The sequence below is a fragment of the Anguilla rostrata genome, chromosome 2, assembly GCF_018555375.3.
Source record: "Anguilla rostrata isolate EN2019 chromosome 2, ASM1855537v3, whole genome shotgun sequence".
Taxonomy (NCBI): Eukaryota; Metazoa; Chordata; class Actinopteri; order Anguilliformes; family Anguillidae; genus Anguilla; species Anguilla rostrata.
Window position 1 is genome coordinate 10505459 of NC_057934.1, and position 19308 is coordinate 10524766.

Sequence of the window (19308 nt, forward strand, 5' to 3'; positions counted from 1 at the left end):
GCACTAGAACAGTGTGAATTTTACTCTCATAGAGGAGCACATCACTGCATTCTATAACAGTACAAACACAGCACCCAAGAGCCCCTTTTGCCAGTATTCACTCATTTGACTCATTTGCAACATTTATTAAAACAATACATTCATAAATTTAAATGTAAGCTATCATTAGGCTTAAAATTAATCTTGCATCCATGAGAAGTAATGACTGATGCTGAGTCTAAATGAATTTTAATAGCACAAAATATCTTAGAAATTCTACTGCACATACATACAGACGAGTGACACATTAAAGGAAAAACCTGAATAAATGAGTGGAGAAACATAACAAATGCAGATGCTTTCATACAGGTGTACTGTATGAAAGAAACAAACAATTAACATCCTATCATGCTCTGTGGCGTGTATAAAAATGCTGAGCAGGCCCAGTTGACCTCGATTTGATTTTGGATCAAGATGGCAAGAGGAAAAGATCTAAGTGACTCTGAAAGAGTTCATTATTGGGGCACGGACGGAAGGAGCTTCAGTCACAAAGACTTCTCAGCTGGCTAGTGTTTCAATAGGAACAGTGACTAAAGTGACGTCTGCATTTGGATCTACGGGAAAGACATTAATAAATACGGCCAGAAATGACCGTGATGATTGTGTATTAGTGCAATACATAAGGAAAAGCAGAAGAGCAACTCAGGTGACTGAGAATGCCAGTGCAGGACGTGATCCGATTGTGTGAACAGTCCATTGAAATCTACATAGAGAGGGATACTATAGTGGGGTTGCAGTGCATAGACCACTCATTACAAAGATGAATGGACATTTGAGAGTCCAGTGGTGCAAAAACCATAGGCACTGGTCTACAGAGATGCGGGAAAAAAGTGATATGGCCAGACGAGTCATCCTTCACCATATTCTCTACAAGTGGGCAAGTGCATGTGTGGCATACACCAAGAGAACAGTGTAAGCCTGAATGCCTGACCCCTAGAGTGAGGGGGTCCGGTGGCTCTGTCATGCTGTAGGGGCATTTTCCTGGCATGGTTTGGGTCCACTTGTCCCCTTAGAGGGAAGGGTCACTGCAAATCAATACATAATTATTCTGAGTGATCACCTTTATCCTATGAATATTTATATCCTGATGAGAGTGGTTTGACGAGTATGAAAATGATATGAATCATAAACTATGGCCTTCGCAGTCACCAGATCTCAACCTAATTTAACACCTATGCAAGATTTTGGAACAACGTGTTAGACAGTGCTCTCCACCACCATTATCAAAACACCAAACGAGGGAATATCTTTTGGAAGAATGATGTTCCATCCCTCCAATAGAGTTCCAGAGATTTGTACAACCTAAGAAGCATTGAAGCTGTTTTGGTGGCTCGTAGTGGCCAAACACCTTACTAAGACAATTTATGTTAGTTTTTCATTTAATTTGTCACCCGTCTGTATATTTATTTAGAGCAAAGAGACAATCTTAGGCACTATCAAGGAAAAATGCTTTTTCACAACAAATTAAAAAGATCCATTCTGAGAACTACCACACATAAATAATCTAGAACACAATTATTACAGTTACAGCTATGAAATATTAGTTTGACTCAATTTAAATCTTTAATATAAATCAGTGCATGAATACATAAGTGTAATGGGGACAGTACACAAATAAAGGGTTCGTGCACATTGCTGTAGGTCCTATTGGGTAAGAGAAGACCTGAGATAATGAAGGTTCTGAGAAATGTGCAGAAGCACTGAACGAGAATAGCTCCATGAGCTGTGTCAAGAGAAATTACACAATTTCAGGGTGAAGAAAACAGTTTCTCCATCATTAGATAATGCCTGTAAAAATGGAAAATAAATACTTGTAATAGATAGTAAATGAATGCAGGGACATTTATATGAGTGTGTGTGTGTGTGTGTGCGTGCATGTGTGCGTTTGTGTGTTTAGGAGAGGAGGGCTGCAATAACATGAATTGCTCCAGCACTTTGTCCATTTGTGGATTTATAAATTATGATTAATGATTTCTTGAGTATGTATCAAGTAGCTCTCACCACAAACCACATCAGAACTCCGCCATTTTCTAAACCTAACACAATAAAAATGTAAACAGTCGTTGAGGGCTTACGACCTCGAGCCAGAAGGGGATTCAAAATGAAATCTTCACAAAATCAAGCCCTGGGCAGACGCTGGGAGTTAAATCAATTGGTTTTGTATGAGAGAGGCTAGCAGGAGCCCCCCGGAGAGGGACTGCACAGGAACATTGTTGCTGATCGCCCACCATCACGTAGAGGACCAGTGTGAGCTGTTCCTGTCTGAAAGTGACCCGCTGGTTGCTAATGACACGCTAAAGCCAGTCTGCTCCCTGCTTGGGTCTCCTAATGTGTGACAAACCCTTAAGGAATTAACCTTAAGTCCAGTTAGTCAGTGGCAGAGAGGAGAAAAAACCCTACAATTTTATGTCTTTGCATGTCTTCTTGCTACCAAATAGGGCTCACTGCTTTCTTGAAATGCCATTAAAGCGAGTGATATTTTCATATCTGTCCGTCACAGTGACATGTCTTCGAGATGCAGAGGGACAGTGCCCCTAGGCTGACTCCTCGGCTAAACGGCAGCACTTTCATAACGCAGCAGAACCACTGCTTCCACACAAGGGCTTAAATTAGCTCCGGTCCATATCATACATCCCCAATCTTTCCAAGTGCCTGTCACTAGAACTGGTTTATTAATCCACCGAAGCTGACGTCATTCATTACGCCGCACGCAAGCGGACGCCAATTTCACTCAGTGTCCGAAGACTCCGCGTCCTCAGCCGCACCATCTCTCCCTCCGCACGCACTGATGTGCACTCCGCGCTGTAAATCAATCCAAACAGCATCCGCGGCTAATAATTCCTTCCTCGTTCGAAGACACACCCACACAACCTCATTCAAGAGGACATGAATTATTGCAAACGAGTTTGGGAAAAAATGTAAGGGTGGGTTCCCAACTGATAGAGTGATTTGTTTGTAGAGGGTGGAATGCAAGGGACTGCCGGATTCAATTTCCACACCTACACATTTACATTTTTCCAAAACACACAGGCATAATTTAAACATGGCAACCACATCCTGTGTTTAGAGAATGAACACTTTCATTAATAAATATTACAATGCAGCATGAAGGAACTCCAAAAAACCTCAAGAATATTTGTTATTAGGAATTCATAGTACTCATTTTCCTTCTCAAATAGCTATTTATGCTATGCAAGTTTCAAAACAGTTATGAATGCACTTGCACAGTCAATATATTCATCATCTTAAAAGAATAGAAAAATATAAGCTATATTAATGTAATTATTTGAAGAAGCAGAACACTTACCCTACACAGTAAATGTGTCCTGATTTGTCCAACATAAGATATCTATGGTGGTTGATGATCCTCGCTCCTCTGGCCCATTGTTGGCCGTGCTGTAGTTAACCAGCAAATGGGAATCCATCAGCAGATAATGTTGGCCCAGTAATGCACTTCACCAGTATCCCATTAGTCAGCAACCAAGGCTGCCATTCTGGTGGTTGTAATCAATTTGTCCCTAATAGAGGTTTTTGCATCCAGAGGCATTTGTAGTCCTTTGTTAATTTCAAGGACTGGCACACAGTTACAGTAGATACATCCAGTATGACCAAACGTGACAATTAGTCAGCAACCTACAGTATATTGGCCAGAGATGAGTACATTAGAGCATCTATACACAGATTAAGTCATCACAAAACTTTGTCCCAACCATCAATCATACTGTAGGTTCTATATGATTGCAATATTAATTTGGTTGATGTTTGTGAATAGTCAGTATCTTACAATATCAGCCGATAAATACAGATAATCAGTATTATACAATACCAGATAGACAGATAGACAGACAGATCGACAGATTGACAGATAGATAGATAGATAGATAGATAGATAGATAGATAGATAGATAGATAGATAGATAGATAGATAGATAGATAGATAGATAATCTTTTCTAATGTCTATGCACCTGCCATTCATAATCCAATTATCATACCTTTTATACATATGTAGATGTAACTGCTGTTACAAATGCCACCCAAATGTTCTAAGGCCATACCATGGGAATGCAGTCTCTGCATAGCCTACAGTATTATTTTAAGATTCATTGAGCAGAGCTCGGCCTGACATTTTCCCTAACAATGGATTGTTCGAAAAGCATTTCATCGCCTTACATCTCAGGTACTTAGGCCGTGACATTTTAAGAAAACCCAAAGAAAAATACCATTGTCGGCTTCTAACTGCCATTCCTTAACCCTCCTGTTCTGTTCATTTTTTAGGTACAGCAAAAATGTTCCCGGGTCAATCCCCACACAGGGGGGGTTTGCAAATACATGAAATGAACCATTTCATTTAAAATGTTGATTACACCAATTAAGGCCAGTAGAAGAATTTTCATATTGAAAAAATAATTTTAAGTATTTTTCCTAGATTTTCAAACTTTAAAAAGGGTCAATTTGACCCGCAACATAACAGGAGGGTTAAAATCTTTCAATTAAAGAAGACTAAGGCTGTCGGTTTTCTTCTCAAAGGTTTGTGGTAATAACCTTTTTGGCATTTACTTAGCAGTTGTTCCTCTGGGAAACTTCTATCTAGGTCCATGTTCCAGAGAGTCTGGCCTCTAATTGGCCCAGCCATTGAGTGCCATTACCTAATGGATCTGTATATGTACCAGGAACAGTAAATTTGTTTTCTTCAGCAATATCTCTTACTCAGATCGCTTTAACTGAATTTTACCTGAGCGTGAGAAACAATAAAATTTGGCACACACACCTTTAAATCAAAATGAAATGGAATGTTGGCAAGGACTTTAAGTTTCCCCACTTAAAATAGAACTGCTGATTCATTTCAAGAATTCAACTGTGCTCGGTTGTACCAAAGTCCTCCAAAAGCTCATACTATCTTTACAAAGAATGAGTAGCAATGCACATGTCACAAATGATTAAATCTCACATTAGATACGCTACCAAATAATAGTAGTTTTGTTTTTGTTTCATTCAGACTGGAAAAAATTCTCAAGAGTTTGTTTCATTTGTCTTGGCAGTAGAATGACACTTTATGGAGTTATATTGAGGAAATAATCCCAGCTGTTGTCACTTCTTGTAGATGTTATTTAATAGTGATTGTCTTTTAAATTATACACCTAGTCTCATTTCTTACTGTTCATATTTTGGGGGGAAACACCAATTAGTAAGATTTCATGCATGCTGCATTTCATCTGAGAATGCACTTCCCAAAGAAAATATCAATTGTCAAACTACTGTAAATATATGTAAATAAATCTTGCAGTTTTGTCCATCCCACAGGCACACATAGTTTACTGTGGAAAGGTTAAAAAAAAGATAGTAAATGAGCATAGAATTCTTGTTTATTCTTGTAAAGCAATGTACTTAGATACTTGCCCAGTCATTGCTTCAATGATAATTTACCATCTTTTTGCACCTACAATTGGTAAACAGTGATAATTCATAATACATCTAGAAAATATCCACATTTCACCCCACTAGGGCGAGTAGACCACTAAAAAGCACCGTGCCTTAGTATGAGACGTGTGCAGTAGCAGGGCAGACAGACCGATGGACCTTCCTCAAAGAAAATGGAGATGCAACACTGATCATGCTTCACATGCAGTTCCTGCATGTCAGCGGCACATCCCTGTCAGGTCCTTCCAAGTATTGGTCTACCTGACAAAGCACGCACTGGAACGCTTTCAGGAAGGGGGGGCGGGGGGGGGGGGCGCTCAGGTGAGTCAGGTGAGGAGCACTCGTCCTTCTCAACGACTTTTTGTTGCACAATGGCAGATGATAATGTTGCGGTTTCCAATCGCATATTCATCCAAGGACTAATACATATTTCAATGTCAAGTCCCGTTCACACCTAGTGCACAATTAGTGGCTGAATCCATGGACTGTGTAGTGCCAAATAAATTACTGTTGCCCTGGTTATAAGGAAGATTACCACATCAGGGAAACACAAACCAGATGCAGCCCATTTAGTGAAAGGTCTTATCTAATCTCGCAACATATCTGTAAATACCCATCTGAAAAGACCGCAACAGCAAAGTCTGTAAAAGGAATCCTCTTCAAGAGTTCTGACCACTAAATAGTGCCCTATGACTCTCTATTTAATCTGGTCACCGAAAGCTTTTCACCTCCTCACCCCTGAGCTTTTTTGCTCTAAAAAACATCTAATTTGTAAGCAGTAAGGGGAACATTTCAGGCACTTTCGGTATTACAAAACAGAGAGTGAGAGGGAACACTGGAACTGCAACGTAGCATACCATAGCACAGGGTTGCCAAACCCAGTTTAAGAAGCCCTACAGTCATGTAGGTTTTCCCTAGAACCCAAACAAACCACACGTCATTCAACAGATAGAGATCTCACTGAGCTGCTAATTCGTAGAATCAGATGTGGTAAATCTGGTTAAAATGAAAACCTACAGGACGTCAGGGTAGGGCAGCCCTGCTGTAGTATTATATTAGTAGTGTAGTAGCATATTATCATCCTTACATTGGCTCCCAATCAAATTTAGGATTCATTTTAAGGTCCTATTTCCCATGTTTTTTAGGAGTCTGTTCACACTGATATAGGCCAATAAAAATAACATTAATTTTGTAAGAAAGTGAAAATATTAAACAATAATAGGCTAATTAGACCTAAATAAATTTAAATTTTGTTATTTGAAAGGCCAGCCCCCACAGTGTCTGCTTAGAAAAATTCTGGCCCTTGGCCAATTGTAGTTGATGATCCCCGGCATACAGGTTTAGCGTTACTGAAAGTCGGCATGATGAATGCATACTCATCAGTCCATTCTTCATTCAAGCTGCGGTTTTCCACGTCAACTTTCCACATTAGGCTCTTTGAGAGTGACATTTTGGCTTTTGCTTGCATGACAAACAATTCAAAAGGCTTTTCTTCCTGCAAGTGTTTTCCACCAATCAGGACATCGCATAATAACGTCAAAACGGTTAAAGTTGATTAATATTTCCTGCCAATCAGGACTGCATTCTGCAATTACGTTACCTGAATTACAGATTTTAACCATCACTCCTCAGTGAACTGCCTCCTTGGTGGTGGTCTGCGCTCTACTGAGAGCATTTTCTGGTTAAGTAGTTTAATGTAGTTATTATTATGGATTTCACACACACTAATTAGGCCTAAATAAATTAAAATTTTGTTATTTGAAAGTCCGGCCCCCACAGTGTCTGCTTAGAAAAATTCTGGCCCTTGGCCAATTGTAGTTGATGATCCCCGGCATACAGGTTTAGCGTTACTGAAAGTCGGCATGATGAATGCATACTCATCAGTCCATTCTTCATTCAAGCTGCGGTTTTCCACGTCAACTTTCCACATTAGGCTCTTTGAGAGTGACATTTTGGCTTTTGCTTGCATGACAAACAATTCAAAAGGCTTTTCTTCCTGCAAGTGTTTTCCACCAATCAGGACATCGCATAATAACGTCAAAACGGTTAAAGTTGATTAATATTTCCTGCCAATCAGGACTGCATTCTGCAATTACGTTACCTGAATTACAGATTTTAACCATCACTCCTCAGTGAACTGCCTCCTTGGTGGTGGTCTGCGCTCTACTGAGAGCATTTTCTGGTTAAGTAGTTTAATGTAGTTATTATTATGGATTTCACACACACTAATTAGGCCTAAATAAATTAAAATTTTGTTATTTGAAAGTCCGGCCCCAACAGTGTCTGCTTAGAAAAATTCTGGCCCTTGGACAAATTTAGTTGATGACCCCTGATCCAGAGTATCCCTGGGCCAGAAACCAGCATCAGGGCAACCATAAACATGACATCATTTTCAGTTTCCACGTAAAAGCCAGAGAAATGGCCGAAGCATGAAAATGGAGCATGGATTTTTTTTTAAAGACTTAAAAGAAAGGCAGGTGTCCTGTTCACTCAACCAGGGTAACACCGCAGTTATTGCGACCGTTCAGTGGGTTTCCTACCCATTACACTCTGTTCTCCAGTGACTTTAAAGGTCCAAAACAAAAAATGATGGCTTCTCAAGAATGACGGACATATGTTATGGGTTAAATCACCAGAAAAGGTATCATTAATGAGCAGCGTGCATGGAATGTGCAAAGCAAGTTCTGTCAGGAAACTCTAAATTGTAGCCAACCAATCGGTCAGCCCCAGTAACCGCATACTCAAACGTTAACATGAACAACCAATTTCATACCCACAACACTTTTCTCTTACCCATCCAATCACAGGCTCACATCACCTTTTTACACCAACAATCTGACCTCTCAGTGCTGCTGCTTGCCTGCTCTGCTTTTGCATGCTTCACTGTTGCTGCTCAGAAGTACGCCCGCCACCAATCCAGCACCACCTGTCATTTGGATCTGCTTCTAGATACTGGGGGTGGGTTTTCTGGTATTCCTCCTGTTTAGTAGGGGAGCTGGCACGTGCACTAGCACCTGAAGCAGATCGATTCAGCGCCAAACCAAAAAAAGTACTTACATATACATGTGAACATTTTAAAACCTGTTATCCTGACTGTATTAACATCTACGCCATTCGTAGTGACACGTAATCCAAAACGAAAGAAAATGACAAAGAGCTGGAAATACAGGTAAAGATTTACATAGCAAATTTTCTGATGGTAAGATCAATATCCAATTTGTGACTAAATCCACAGAGGGGATTCTTAATGAAGGCAGTGCTTAGACATGCAGCGTAGCACTGGCCCCTCAGAAAGCATTTCTTACCACCGGCTGCCCTGGGGAGTGATCCATTGCCACATAGTGATATCGCCAGCATTAATAGGAAACCTTTTAAGCACTTGTCAACCGACTGCATTTAAGGAGCTAATTTAAGTGGCTGCAGACCAGTGTTCATAAGGAAATATGCTGGCATGAAACCGGTGATGTCATCAGCAGCCAGGCACCATACAGTACCTTCAGTGTACACAGAGGTCTGGTCTGAGATCTCTCCACCCTTCTACACTCAGAACCTGGAGCAGAATGACTTCATAGATACTCCCCCAACTGTCTTCCTGATGTAAATGTATGCATTCTTTTACACCAGGGCTGCCCAACCCTGTTCCAGGAGATCTACCATCCTGCAGGTTTTCATTTCAACCTTAATTTTCAACACATCAGATTCTACTAGTTAGCAGCTCAATGAGATCTCTAGCTGTTGAATGAGGCATGCTTTGTTAGGGGTTGAGTGAAAACCTTCAGGATGATAGATCTCCAGGAACAGGGTTGGGCAGCCCTGTTTTGCACTAATCATGCACATACTGGGTTTATGATATTAATATAAAACAAACAATAGATTATTGATACTTGGGGCCCTGGAAAACTGGCCAAGAGATAGAGAATATAATTGGGTGAGATATATCTTGTATTTGGTGATTTTATATATATACCATGTACTGTAATACCAGTACATATAATACAAATGTTGATTGAGACATGCCATACAAATATAAATGTTAACACACTATTTTGATTTACAAGGTTTATATTAATTTGCTAACCAAAGGCAGTATTAAAAAAAAGAAAGAGGTGTGAAATACTGTATTGTGCCTTGTGGAAAAATGCAACTGTCACAGCGAGGATTGACAGCTTCATATTCCATCAGTCACTCTTAGTTTACGGCCCCAGACCAGTAGGTTGCATGACACGAATAGCGGCCTCCTATAAAACATCCAGGCGAGATTTACGATCAATTAAACAGGCAGGGCAACCTGACGTGATCAAATCAGTCAGTTATGGACTACATTGGTTGCTCTGAAACATGATGTATGAATGTATATATGTATATATGCATGTATGTATATGGTTGTACTGTATGAACATATGCTGTGGGTAGCAAAGTTTACGATCGTGGAACAAATTCCATTACATTCATTTCTTTGAATAAAAGCATTGAAAAAAAGAAGAAAAAAATACTGTAGATTAGGCCTAGCATTGTGTGGTACTTTATAACCAACAAATGGACATTTTGCTCTGGAATAGTGGTAAGTACAATGTCAGCAAAAAAGAAGGGAGTTGTTATTATTATTATTATTAATTACATTTATATAGCACTTTTCCAAATGCTCAAAGTGCTTTACAGTGAAGGGGAACTCACCTCACCCACCATCAATGTGTAGCACCCACCTGGGTGATGCACAGCAGCCAATTTGTGCCAGAACGCTCACCACACATTAGCGAAGGTGTAGAGGGAGAGAACATTTATTTAGCCAATTAAGTCTGGGGATGATTTTAGTGGCAATTTCGCGAGAGCCAGATCTGGGATTTGGCCAGGACACCGGGGAACCCCCTACTCTTAGCGATAAGTGTCGTGGGATCTTTAATGACCACAGAGAGTCAGGACCTCGGTTTAATGTCTCATCCGAAAGACGGCATCTCCTACAGCACAGTGTCCCCGTCACTGCACTGGGGCATTGGGGCTTATTTGTACCAGAGGGAAGATTGCCCCCTGCTGGCCCACCTAACACCACTTCCAGCAGCAACTCCGTATTCCCTGGTAGTCTCCCATCCAAGTATTAACCAAGCCCACATCTGCTTAGCTTCAGCCATTTGGCAGGAGCAGAGTGCATGGAGGTATGGCTGCTGGCGATGGTATGGTTGTTGCAGATATGGTTAAAATACTACCACTGTCTCAGCATACAAGAGTGACTGAGAGAAGTGCAGCTCTGTGCATTACATGCAGCTAATTAAAACACTGGAAAAACGTTTGGGAAAGTTGGACACATCAGGTATTCATTTCACAAGTGTTCTGTTTTCCCTGCTGTAATCTGTACAAATGGTCCACAGCTTCATGAAGAGCTCATATGTATTAGCAGTCCTGCCCCTCCATGTTTTGACATGTTTTACAGCATTTTATGGTGTAAAATGTACACGATACAACAAAGCGCTACGCTCACACATTAAAGCCAATGTGCGCTGAGACAAATGAAGAGAAAATAATACTGACATTTTCCACCAAAGTGTTCTGGCAGAGGTGGCCATTTTCAGCCACAGCAAACCCCAGCAGGGTTAAAGGGAGTTATCCACAGGGGACAGATCAGTCAGGACCATGGGGTGAGAGAGGCAGGAAGAACCCCCCCCCACATCTAGAGCCGCTTCCCCCCCACCCTCTCTGTTCCTCTCTCTCCCTGTCTCTCTCTCTCTTTCACACACACACACACACACATGCATGTATGCACATACACATGGATACATACATTCACACACTCTCTTTCTCTCTCACTCACACACACGTACAAACACACACACACACACACACATATATATGCACACACTCTCTCTCTCTCACTGTCTCTCCATCTTTCGCTGTCTCTCTCTCACACACACACACACACACACACACACACACACAGATCAGGTTCAATCAGGGTGTGCTGAAAGAGCACAGGGCCGGGGCTGACACTAGGGACGTGATCAGCCGTGCCAGATCCTCGGCTCGGACCGCGCATCAGCCGAGCCGAGCGAGCGCGACGCGACACTCATTTAAAACCCTTTAAACATCAGAGTAACTACGGCCAGCGCTCGCTCTCGCTCCCCTCTCCTGTCGACCGCACACCAGAGGCCGTTGCGTAAGACACAAATGTCAGCGCTCACATCAGAGGTTGGCAGAAGAGCAGGCAGCAAACTCAGTAAAAAGAGCCCACTGTTGACTTGGTTTCTTTTCGCAAACCTCCACTGTACAAAGTGTGAAAAATTTCAGACTGACTATATCTTTAAATTATTTCATTGGTTGAGGCCAACTGGTGTTTACAGAGGTTATGACACCATGACCAAGTGCTTGTGTGCGCCATATTGGGAAGAGTTCCTCAAACCTTTACAGTACCAGATATATCTTACATAAGCCTATAATCTGATACTGAGCGAACGCTGACCTGAAATTCCCCTTTTGGTACAGATATGGTGAGGGATGGATGGTGGTGATACGGTGAATGGGAATTAGCGAACCGTCATTACAGACGCGGTTCCCAGCCTGGCATTCTTCCCCAAGGAGTCCCCCAGGAGCCGAGCTGGAAGCACGCGAGAGTTCATTATAAACAGCAGGTCTTTAGCGTTATGACTGCCGGAGGGTCCATCAATCAACAGCCCAAAGCACGCGCCGCGGTACATCCACAAACAGCACAGGTGACTAAACCCAATAACATAACCCATTAACTCCGCAGAGTTACGGCCCAGACCAGCCAACGGAAACGCACCAATATGTTCAGCCCACCAAAAAACTTTCTGCTGACAATAGGAGGACGGGGTGTGAACCTGTTCTGCTTTTGGTACACCCTGTTTCTTTCCTTGGCTTAAAATAACCAAATATGGTAACATCCACAGTCTTCCCTGGGTTTTTTTGTACCAACTCTGCCCTTTTCAGAATCCAAGGCTGGGAAGTTTTAGCTTAGGTGCAAGGGGCTACGTTAATCTATCAGGACAAAACTGATTAAAGCTAAAATGTGTAGCAAAGTGACAGAAACCTAGCTTGACTGAAAGGTAAACATGCTGATGTGCCTTAACAGGTGCATGGGGAAAAAAGGCAAACCAAATAGCAAAATAACGACAATGTGTGTTCCATTCAAATAGGAGTCATATATTCTACACCAGAAGAGGCGATACCATGAAGAAGAAGCACCTCAGATGGGAGATGTATTCTCCTGAGCTACAGCATCAGCTGTCAGTTCTGGAACATGCAGAGCACTCTCTACATTGGCTTGTAGTCACGAGCCAGTCAGTCAGCTGTGCATAGTTCGAATCCTTAAACGAAGAGATACGAGATCTCCCATGGCTGGGTCCACAGTACACGTCACAACACCTCTACACGGGTTCCACGGAATTACAACCCACAGACTCCATTACAGAACAAATTTCACTGAGCAGCACATTATGCAGGCTCCACTCTATACACGTGGTTTTTGTAGTTATCACATCTAGTCTCAGACTCACGACATTTTTAAAATATAGAGTACTATTAATGTTTAATGCTTTAATCAAGTTGGATTAATTTCTAGTATCAATCTAACAGCGTTCTGAGATGAAAGTAATTGTGCTCCCCCTGCTGGTGGGAAAAAAGCATTGAATGGTGAAATTCGAGACCTCACTTCGGGGAGCCAGACAAACACATGAAACTAATGATCAAAAGCCTGCGATAAGCGAAACGATCCACCAGGGAGCTGATTCCCACAAAGAGCAACAAATATGGCAATGAGTAGAGCACCCAGACAGGGGAAAATATGAGATAAGAAAAAGAAATAAAAAGCAATGGGGCACTTTGTAATAAAGTGTCAGGAAGCGCTGGTGCGGCCAGCGCAGCCTTTGTGTTGTTGCGAACGATATTTGGGGGGAAATAATGCGTTAACAGGTGAGTTATTTTATGAACTTACAGAGTATCATGAAAACGCTCACGAAACGGCAGAGGACAAAAATGCTCAATACCTCATGGCGTGATGGGGCAATGTCGTTCACTTGAAGCAATTGGCCCGTCGCTGAAAGCAACTTGGCAACTCCCGGCGTACTGAGATGGAACTGTCCCAAAGGGCTGCTCCATCTCGAAGAATCCTTTTCAGATCACGCCGCCGTTACGGTGAGCGAAGTAACTTCAGCTGCCAGCGCGCTCACGGCCCTCCTGGGGCATGCACCACATCAGCGTTTGTTTTCATCAGTGGCACCTCCAGGTTTTTACGATGGCCGGGGTAATTGAACAGCTGGAACTGAAGAGGCAAAGCTCTCGAGGCAACCCTTCCGAGGAGGAAGTGCACGCGCTCACACAGTTACAACATTTGTCATGCAAAGGTACCGCTTGGATCATAAAGGAGCAACTTGCCTTTTTCCTTCTGTAAAAAATATATACATCTTCAATGTATCTTCTGTATTTACCTAATTAATAATGTAGTGCCCTTTAATACTTATGTAGTCATATCGTGTGCATAGGCCTAAATAAATACAGGGATACTATCAATAAATTCTCCGATGACTTGTACTTGAACATTATTTAAGACTTGACTTGCCGTAGATGACAAACTCATCCAAAAAAAAAAAAACAACAACAACAAGACAACAAGCTGAAAATGTGAAGTGTGGACAATCCCACGTGCACCTGCTCTTGAGAACAGACTGTGCTTCGATACCTTCCTGATGCATTTGATTTCCCAGGCCAGGCTCACTCATGCATGGATGATGCGGTTCTCCTGGGGCCCAGTGCTGGCTCTAGTGCCCGAGCACAGTCTGAGATTCCTTAACACTGAGGGGAGCTTGCACGCCTCTGCCCCAGCACCAGCACTGAAAACTACTGCTACGGTCACTAAAGGTGCTTGTCACATGCCGTTCCTTCTTTGAACGTGTGATACCTAAACAAGTTATACCTGTGAACTAAATATTATGCTAATAAACATCAATACTCCAGTACACAGGGTTATCATATGATTACAGCACTGGAGCTCCTGAAGTACCATGCTTCTGCAAACTGGAATACAGCATGTTGTAATCCAGTGTTTCTCGATCCTGGTTCCGGCACACCACATAGTCTGCTAGTTTTCTTTGTTTCTCAACACTTATTTGATCCATTAATGCAGTTTATTACACAGTTAATGCACCTCATCTGGCTTCTTGGGTCAGCTGAATCAGTTGCTCATTTTAAGATGAAGAAAGGTATAAAATCCAGAATGTTCTCAACTGTGTCACCGCCTTACTAAGATATCTTGAAATCAAGGAAAGGGAGTTTTTGCAACTGGTTTACATCTCTTGACCATCACAACATTATTCACACAAAAGATTCATTTAGCACTGTTACACGCACCAGCAAAGCACAGTACAGCACACACCCAAGAAAATGCATTAGACACACAAATGGCGCTCTATGAGTGCAGTGTAATCCCTTATGTTACTGGAAAAGTCTCCAGTTCAAAATGGCGACCCGAGATTGACAGATAGTGCAATTTGGTGGAAGGCTGGCGTGGCATAAATAAACCTGTCGGATCATCCACAGTGTGGGGATGGGATTAAGCAATGGTCACACATGGGAGAGCGATGACTGTACTCAAAAGTTTATGGTTTCTGTAGAATAGCAAACGCACTTGGGGAAGAAAATGCGCTCAGTGGCTGATGGGGAAAAAAGCACGGGTCACATGATTATAAATGTGCCATGAGCAGAACGTAAATCTCACGCCTCACTACTGTAAACAGCTTCCATCAAGTGGCGTAAAAAGCAATATACATTGCAGGGGGATAGACATCACTCTGCAAAAAAAAGCATTTAAGAATCACTGCTTTAAAATGGATGAATATGTCAAACACAAGTCCAATAGCTGTAATGCAACCGGGCACAAAGAATGGCAGTTCACCTCCAAGCTTTCATAGGCCCAAAAATCCTTATCCTAAAACCTGATACTGGAAGTATATACACTAAAAATATACAAATCAGTGTGAACACACGGCAGAGAATATTCACACGGCACAGAATATTCTTGCTGTACGCAATGGAAGCCACATGAGATCATGGCAACAATTATGGCTGTGCATCTCACTGAAACACTGGTAGCATCTGAGAGATATGCACTGGAAACACACTGTAGCCTCCTGTAGCCTTCTCCAATTTGGTGGCTTAAGCTAACAGGGCCATGGAGGCCTATATGGAGCAGTCTTCCCTCTGTAGGGCGGGGGGAGGGCCCGGGGCGGGGGGGGCTTATGCTAAAAGATTTTTCTTATTCAGATGAGTCTTTAAACTAAGGTCCCGGCTAATTTACAAAAAGAGTACGGTGTCGACCCTGGTCAAACTCAAACTGGCTCTCTCCATCTGATCCCATGCAGGTACAGTAACACAGTCCCTGGGATTCTCTCAGCCATCTTGTATCTCCATGCGCTCACCGCGAAAGAGGCTCTCGGCTGACCTTTCCGGATAATTGAAATAAATAATAAAAACCTGGCCGCCCTTCTTCCGCACGCGCCGGTGTTTTGGGATCGCCGAGGCGCCGATGACGTGGCGTTGACGCGGGAGACCGGGAACCCTGGCAACGGCGGCTGCCATCAAAGGCGCTCGGAGAGCGAGACGCCCCTTTGTGAATCAGAAACGAACCCAAGCGGGAGAGGAAAAACAAGAATGAGCCGCTCTGGAACAGCTGACGCGCGGTCAAATTCTGGCGCTGCGGCTCCACTGCGCCCCTGTGTCAGCACTGTAATGGCTGTTCCTCACATACTGCGTTTGGCAGCAGGACTGTCTCAGCAAACCGCTCCACCTGCCCTTTTCATTCACGCAATAAACAGTCGGCCCTAACCACTGCCCTAATTCATATACTGTATATGTGACGTGCGTGCGAGTGTCTGTAGTGTGTGCATGTACACATACATATATTAACATATGATTTTCTTTACATTGCATTATATGACATTTATTTGTCAGATGCTTTTATCCAAAGCAACATACTTACAATAAGTGCATAGCGCTTTTGTAACAGTTATTCATAGCCATGAACACATTAACTCCAGTTCACACAGTAAACATTACTCTCTGACCTAACCTGTGCTAAGTCAAACTGGTCTGGTGTTGTGGCTGGGTGAGGAAGTTCATCATATTTCCCACAAATCTCTGCCCACATCAGACCACTGCTACATTGTAACTTTGCTGGATGGTATCATTATTCATTTATGATTAATAACATTAAGCCACATGATTCATTGTCTACACTTAGAGTACAGTGCATCCACAAGTTCTGATTAAGGATAGTATATAAATAATAAGCACTGTCCCTGATTAAATCTATCAATCTTAAGTAGAACTGCGGACTGATCGTCGTGTTGTACTCTATGGTATAGTTGTGGACATGCAACATTTATAATTTGGCAATAGAAACATAAATTATGTGATGACACTTTCTGCAAGACTAAAATGGCATTTGCAAATTAAAACCAAACCTATTAAACATATACACGGTTACAATGAAATCTCATTTTTGATCTTTGGGAAAGTCAAAGAGAGGCCAGTTATAAAAGGTTATCCTGGTGGCTCTTGTCCATCACTTGTAACTCCCCTGTTAGGAAATAGAGTTACATCTTTACCTATGGATTGAGTACTGCATTTTCAGAAGGTTTTGTAGGAAGTAATTTGGTTGAAATATGCTATATGTCTCAAGAGGCTACTGATTGTTGTCTGTGATTAATTTAGCGGTAAGTAATTTGACAGAGGCCAATAACTATGAAGGTGGGGAAATCCAAAAAAGAACAACTGCTTAAACTTAATGCTTCGGACCATCAGTGCAATACGAAAAAAGCCAGCGATGCAAAAGCATAGTCAAGGAACACTGTTTCAGACGAGGGTTAGAAATGTCCACTCTTCACATTGCACGTTGTCATAAACCTCCTCAGGAGTGGTGTGTATCCCCACAAAGGCAATGGGTCCCTGTCGCGATACTGTCATGGCCTGCCCAACTGTACCTCACGGTCTCCAAGGCCACAGTGAGTCACATGACAACAGGCCCTTTAGCACGTCAGCACAGACCGTTTCTGCGCCGATAAATCCCCCACCCCTAAGCGTGCAAAAATCAATTTTCATTTAGAGCAGTCCGCGCAAACTCTCGTGTTGCAATAAAAAAAAAGTTGAAAAGGAAAAAAAAAAAGAAGTGTGACAGAGGTGAGTGGTGGCCTTAAAACTCAAAGAAAATGGCTACGCTGAAAAGCTGAATTAGGGATTTAGGAACGTAATTTTCATTGAGAGAAATGAGAGAGCACAGGCGACTCTGAATTTGAACATGACTGCGGATTCGATGTGTGATCGTTCAGGCACAGACCACATCTTTGATTTCTGTTGACACGCACTACCGATAGCCTGGGCTTCCAGTAAAAACTGCATTGTTAAACTTGGGCAGTGTTGCACGGATACGAGAACTAGTACGTAAAAATGGATGAGAAAAACAAGTAGAATTCTGCCCGCAGCCCAAAGACTTATGTCGATACTAACAACATAATTAAGACGTAAAGAATGGCATCTTTACACTATAGCCTATATCTCAATTACAACTCACAAAATCTCCAGGGCTTAGAAGATACTATAACTTGTCTCATAAATGTTTTGATTAAAAGAGATGTCTCTATTCAACCCTGGGGGGTTTCAAGGGAGAAGATCCAATTTCCATTTTCTGCCAAGGCTCTGAAGTGAACCATTTGTGAATTATAATGGACTCCATGTTTAAGTTCCACTTCCTTCCTTTCTTTCTTCCTTCCTTCTGCCCAATACACTGCCCCAGAAGGAAAGCCTATCCTCACCTTAAAAAGATGATCCATAAGCTCCAAATAACTCATTCCTGAACACACAAACACAGCGTATACTCAATAACAAAAAGCTTTTAGATAAACTGATGTACTGACACCCAATATGCTTTCACAATGACACCACGTTAATATACTGTATCATTTTTTATCCCTGCAATATATGGTATGAAAAATCTTTCAGGAACACTTATGACAGAAACACTTCAGGAATCCCAGCACTGTTTGAATACAAGGCCCAAAGACCCGTTTTGCTGGCACTGTTATGACAGCTCAACTCTCTACGGCCCTTCCCTCCATACCTGCCCCAAGAGACAGACCAGCGCCCCCCACCTTACCACTTTCACTGTATGATTTCCCACCCAGGCAGAGAAGAGACTCTGCCTTTGGTTAAGGTGGCCAACGGCACAGTCTGCCAAACCAGGACAAAACATAAAAAAGCGCAAAGGTCACTTCACCAAAGTGTATTGGCCAAACAAACCTGTCAGGATCATGCCAGGTATTCTAGGGATATGTTGAGATGTTGAAAATGACTCAAAGTTGAGACCCCTGGACAATAAGAAGTGAGAAGCGTCTTATTAAAGTGCAACTGCGTATCACCTCTCAGAGCCTTCAGTAAATGCAATGGTTCCTTCATAGACCATGACATCGGGCTGGGCTGTCATGCTCGTGTGTCAAACCAAGCTTCCACATGGTGTCTTCTCTCCTCAGATTTTGGTTGTTTTTCCACCAACAGATGTGCGTGAACTTCAGTATATCCACTGAAATGATCAAGGCTCCAAACCCTGCAAAATGACTCCTTTGAAATTTGAGGGAAACAGCTGTCTGGAACACTTTGAAATCAGCGCCAAAGAAAATATATGTATATTTCCCTTTATGAAAGTGTGATTGGTCTTGGGTGGACACTGAACAGATGGTGCGCTTTGCCGCATGGTAAGAGTGTCGCAACAAGTGTGCAATTACAAGCCAAGGAAAAGGCACAGCTTACTGCCGGTTCAAAATGAACAAGCTAACGTATGGGCGTTGGCTGTGTCCCTA

General features: G+C 42.3%; 1 long non-coding RNA gene across 1 annotated transcript; it reads right to left on the reverse strand.

Moving 5' to 3' along the window:
- Positions 1 to 211: 211 nt before the first annotated feature.
- LOC135245890 (uncharacterized) lies at positions 212 to 13767 on the reverse strand. The gene is made up of 3 exons (XR_010327439.1): positions 13450 to 13767; positions 3347 to 3435; positions 212 to 2841 (listed from the first exon to the last, which is right to left on the reverse strand). It is a non-coding gene; the product is annotated as an uncharacterized LOC135245890 (long non-coding RNA).
- Between the last annotated feature and the right edge of the window lie 5541 nt (positions 13768 to 19308).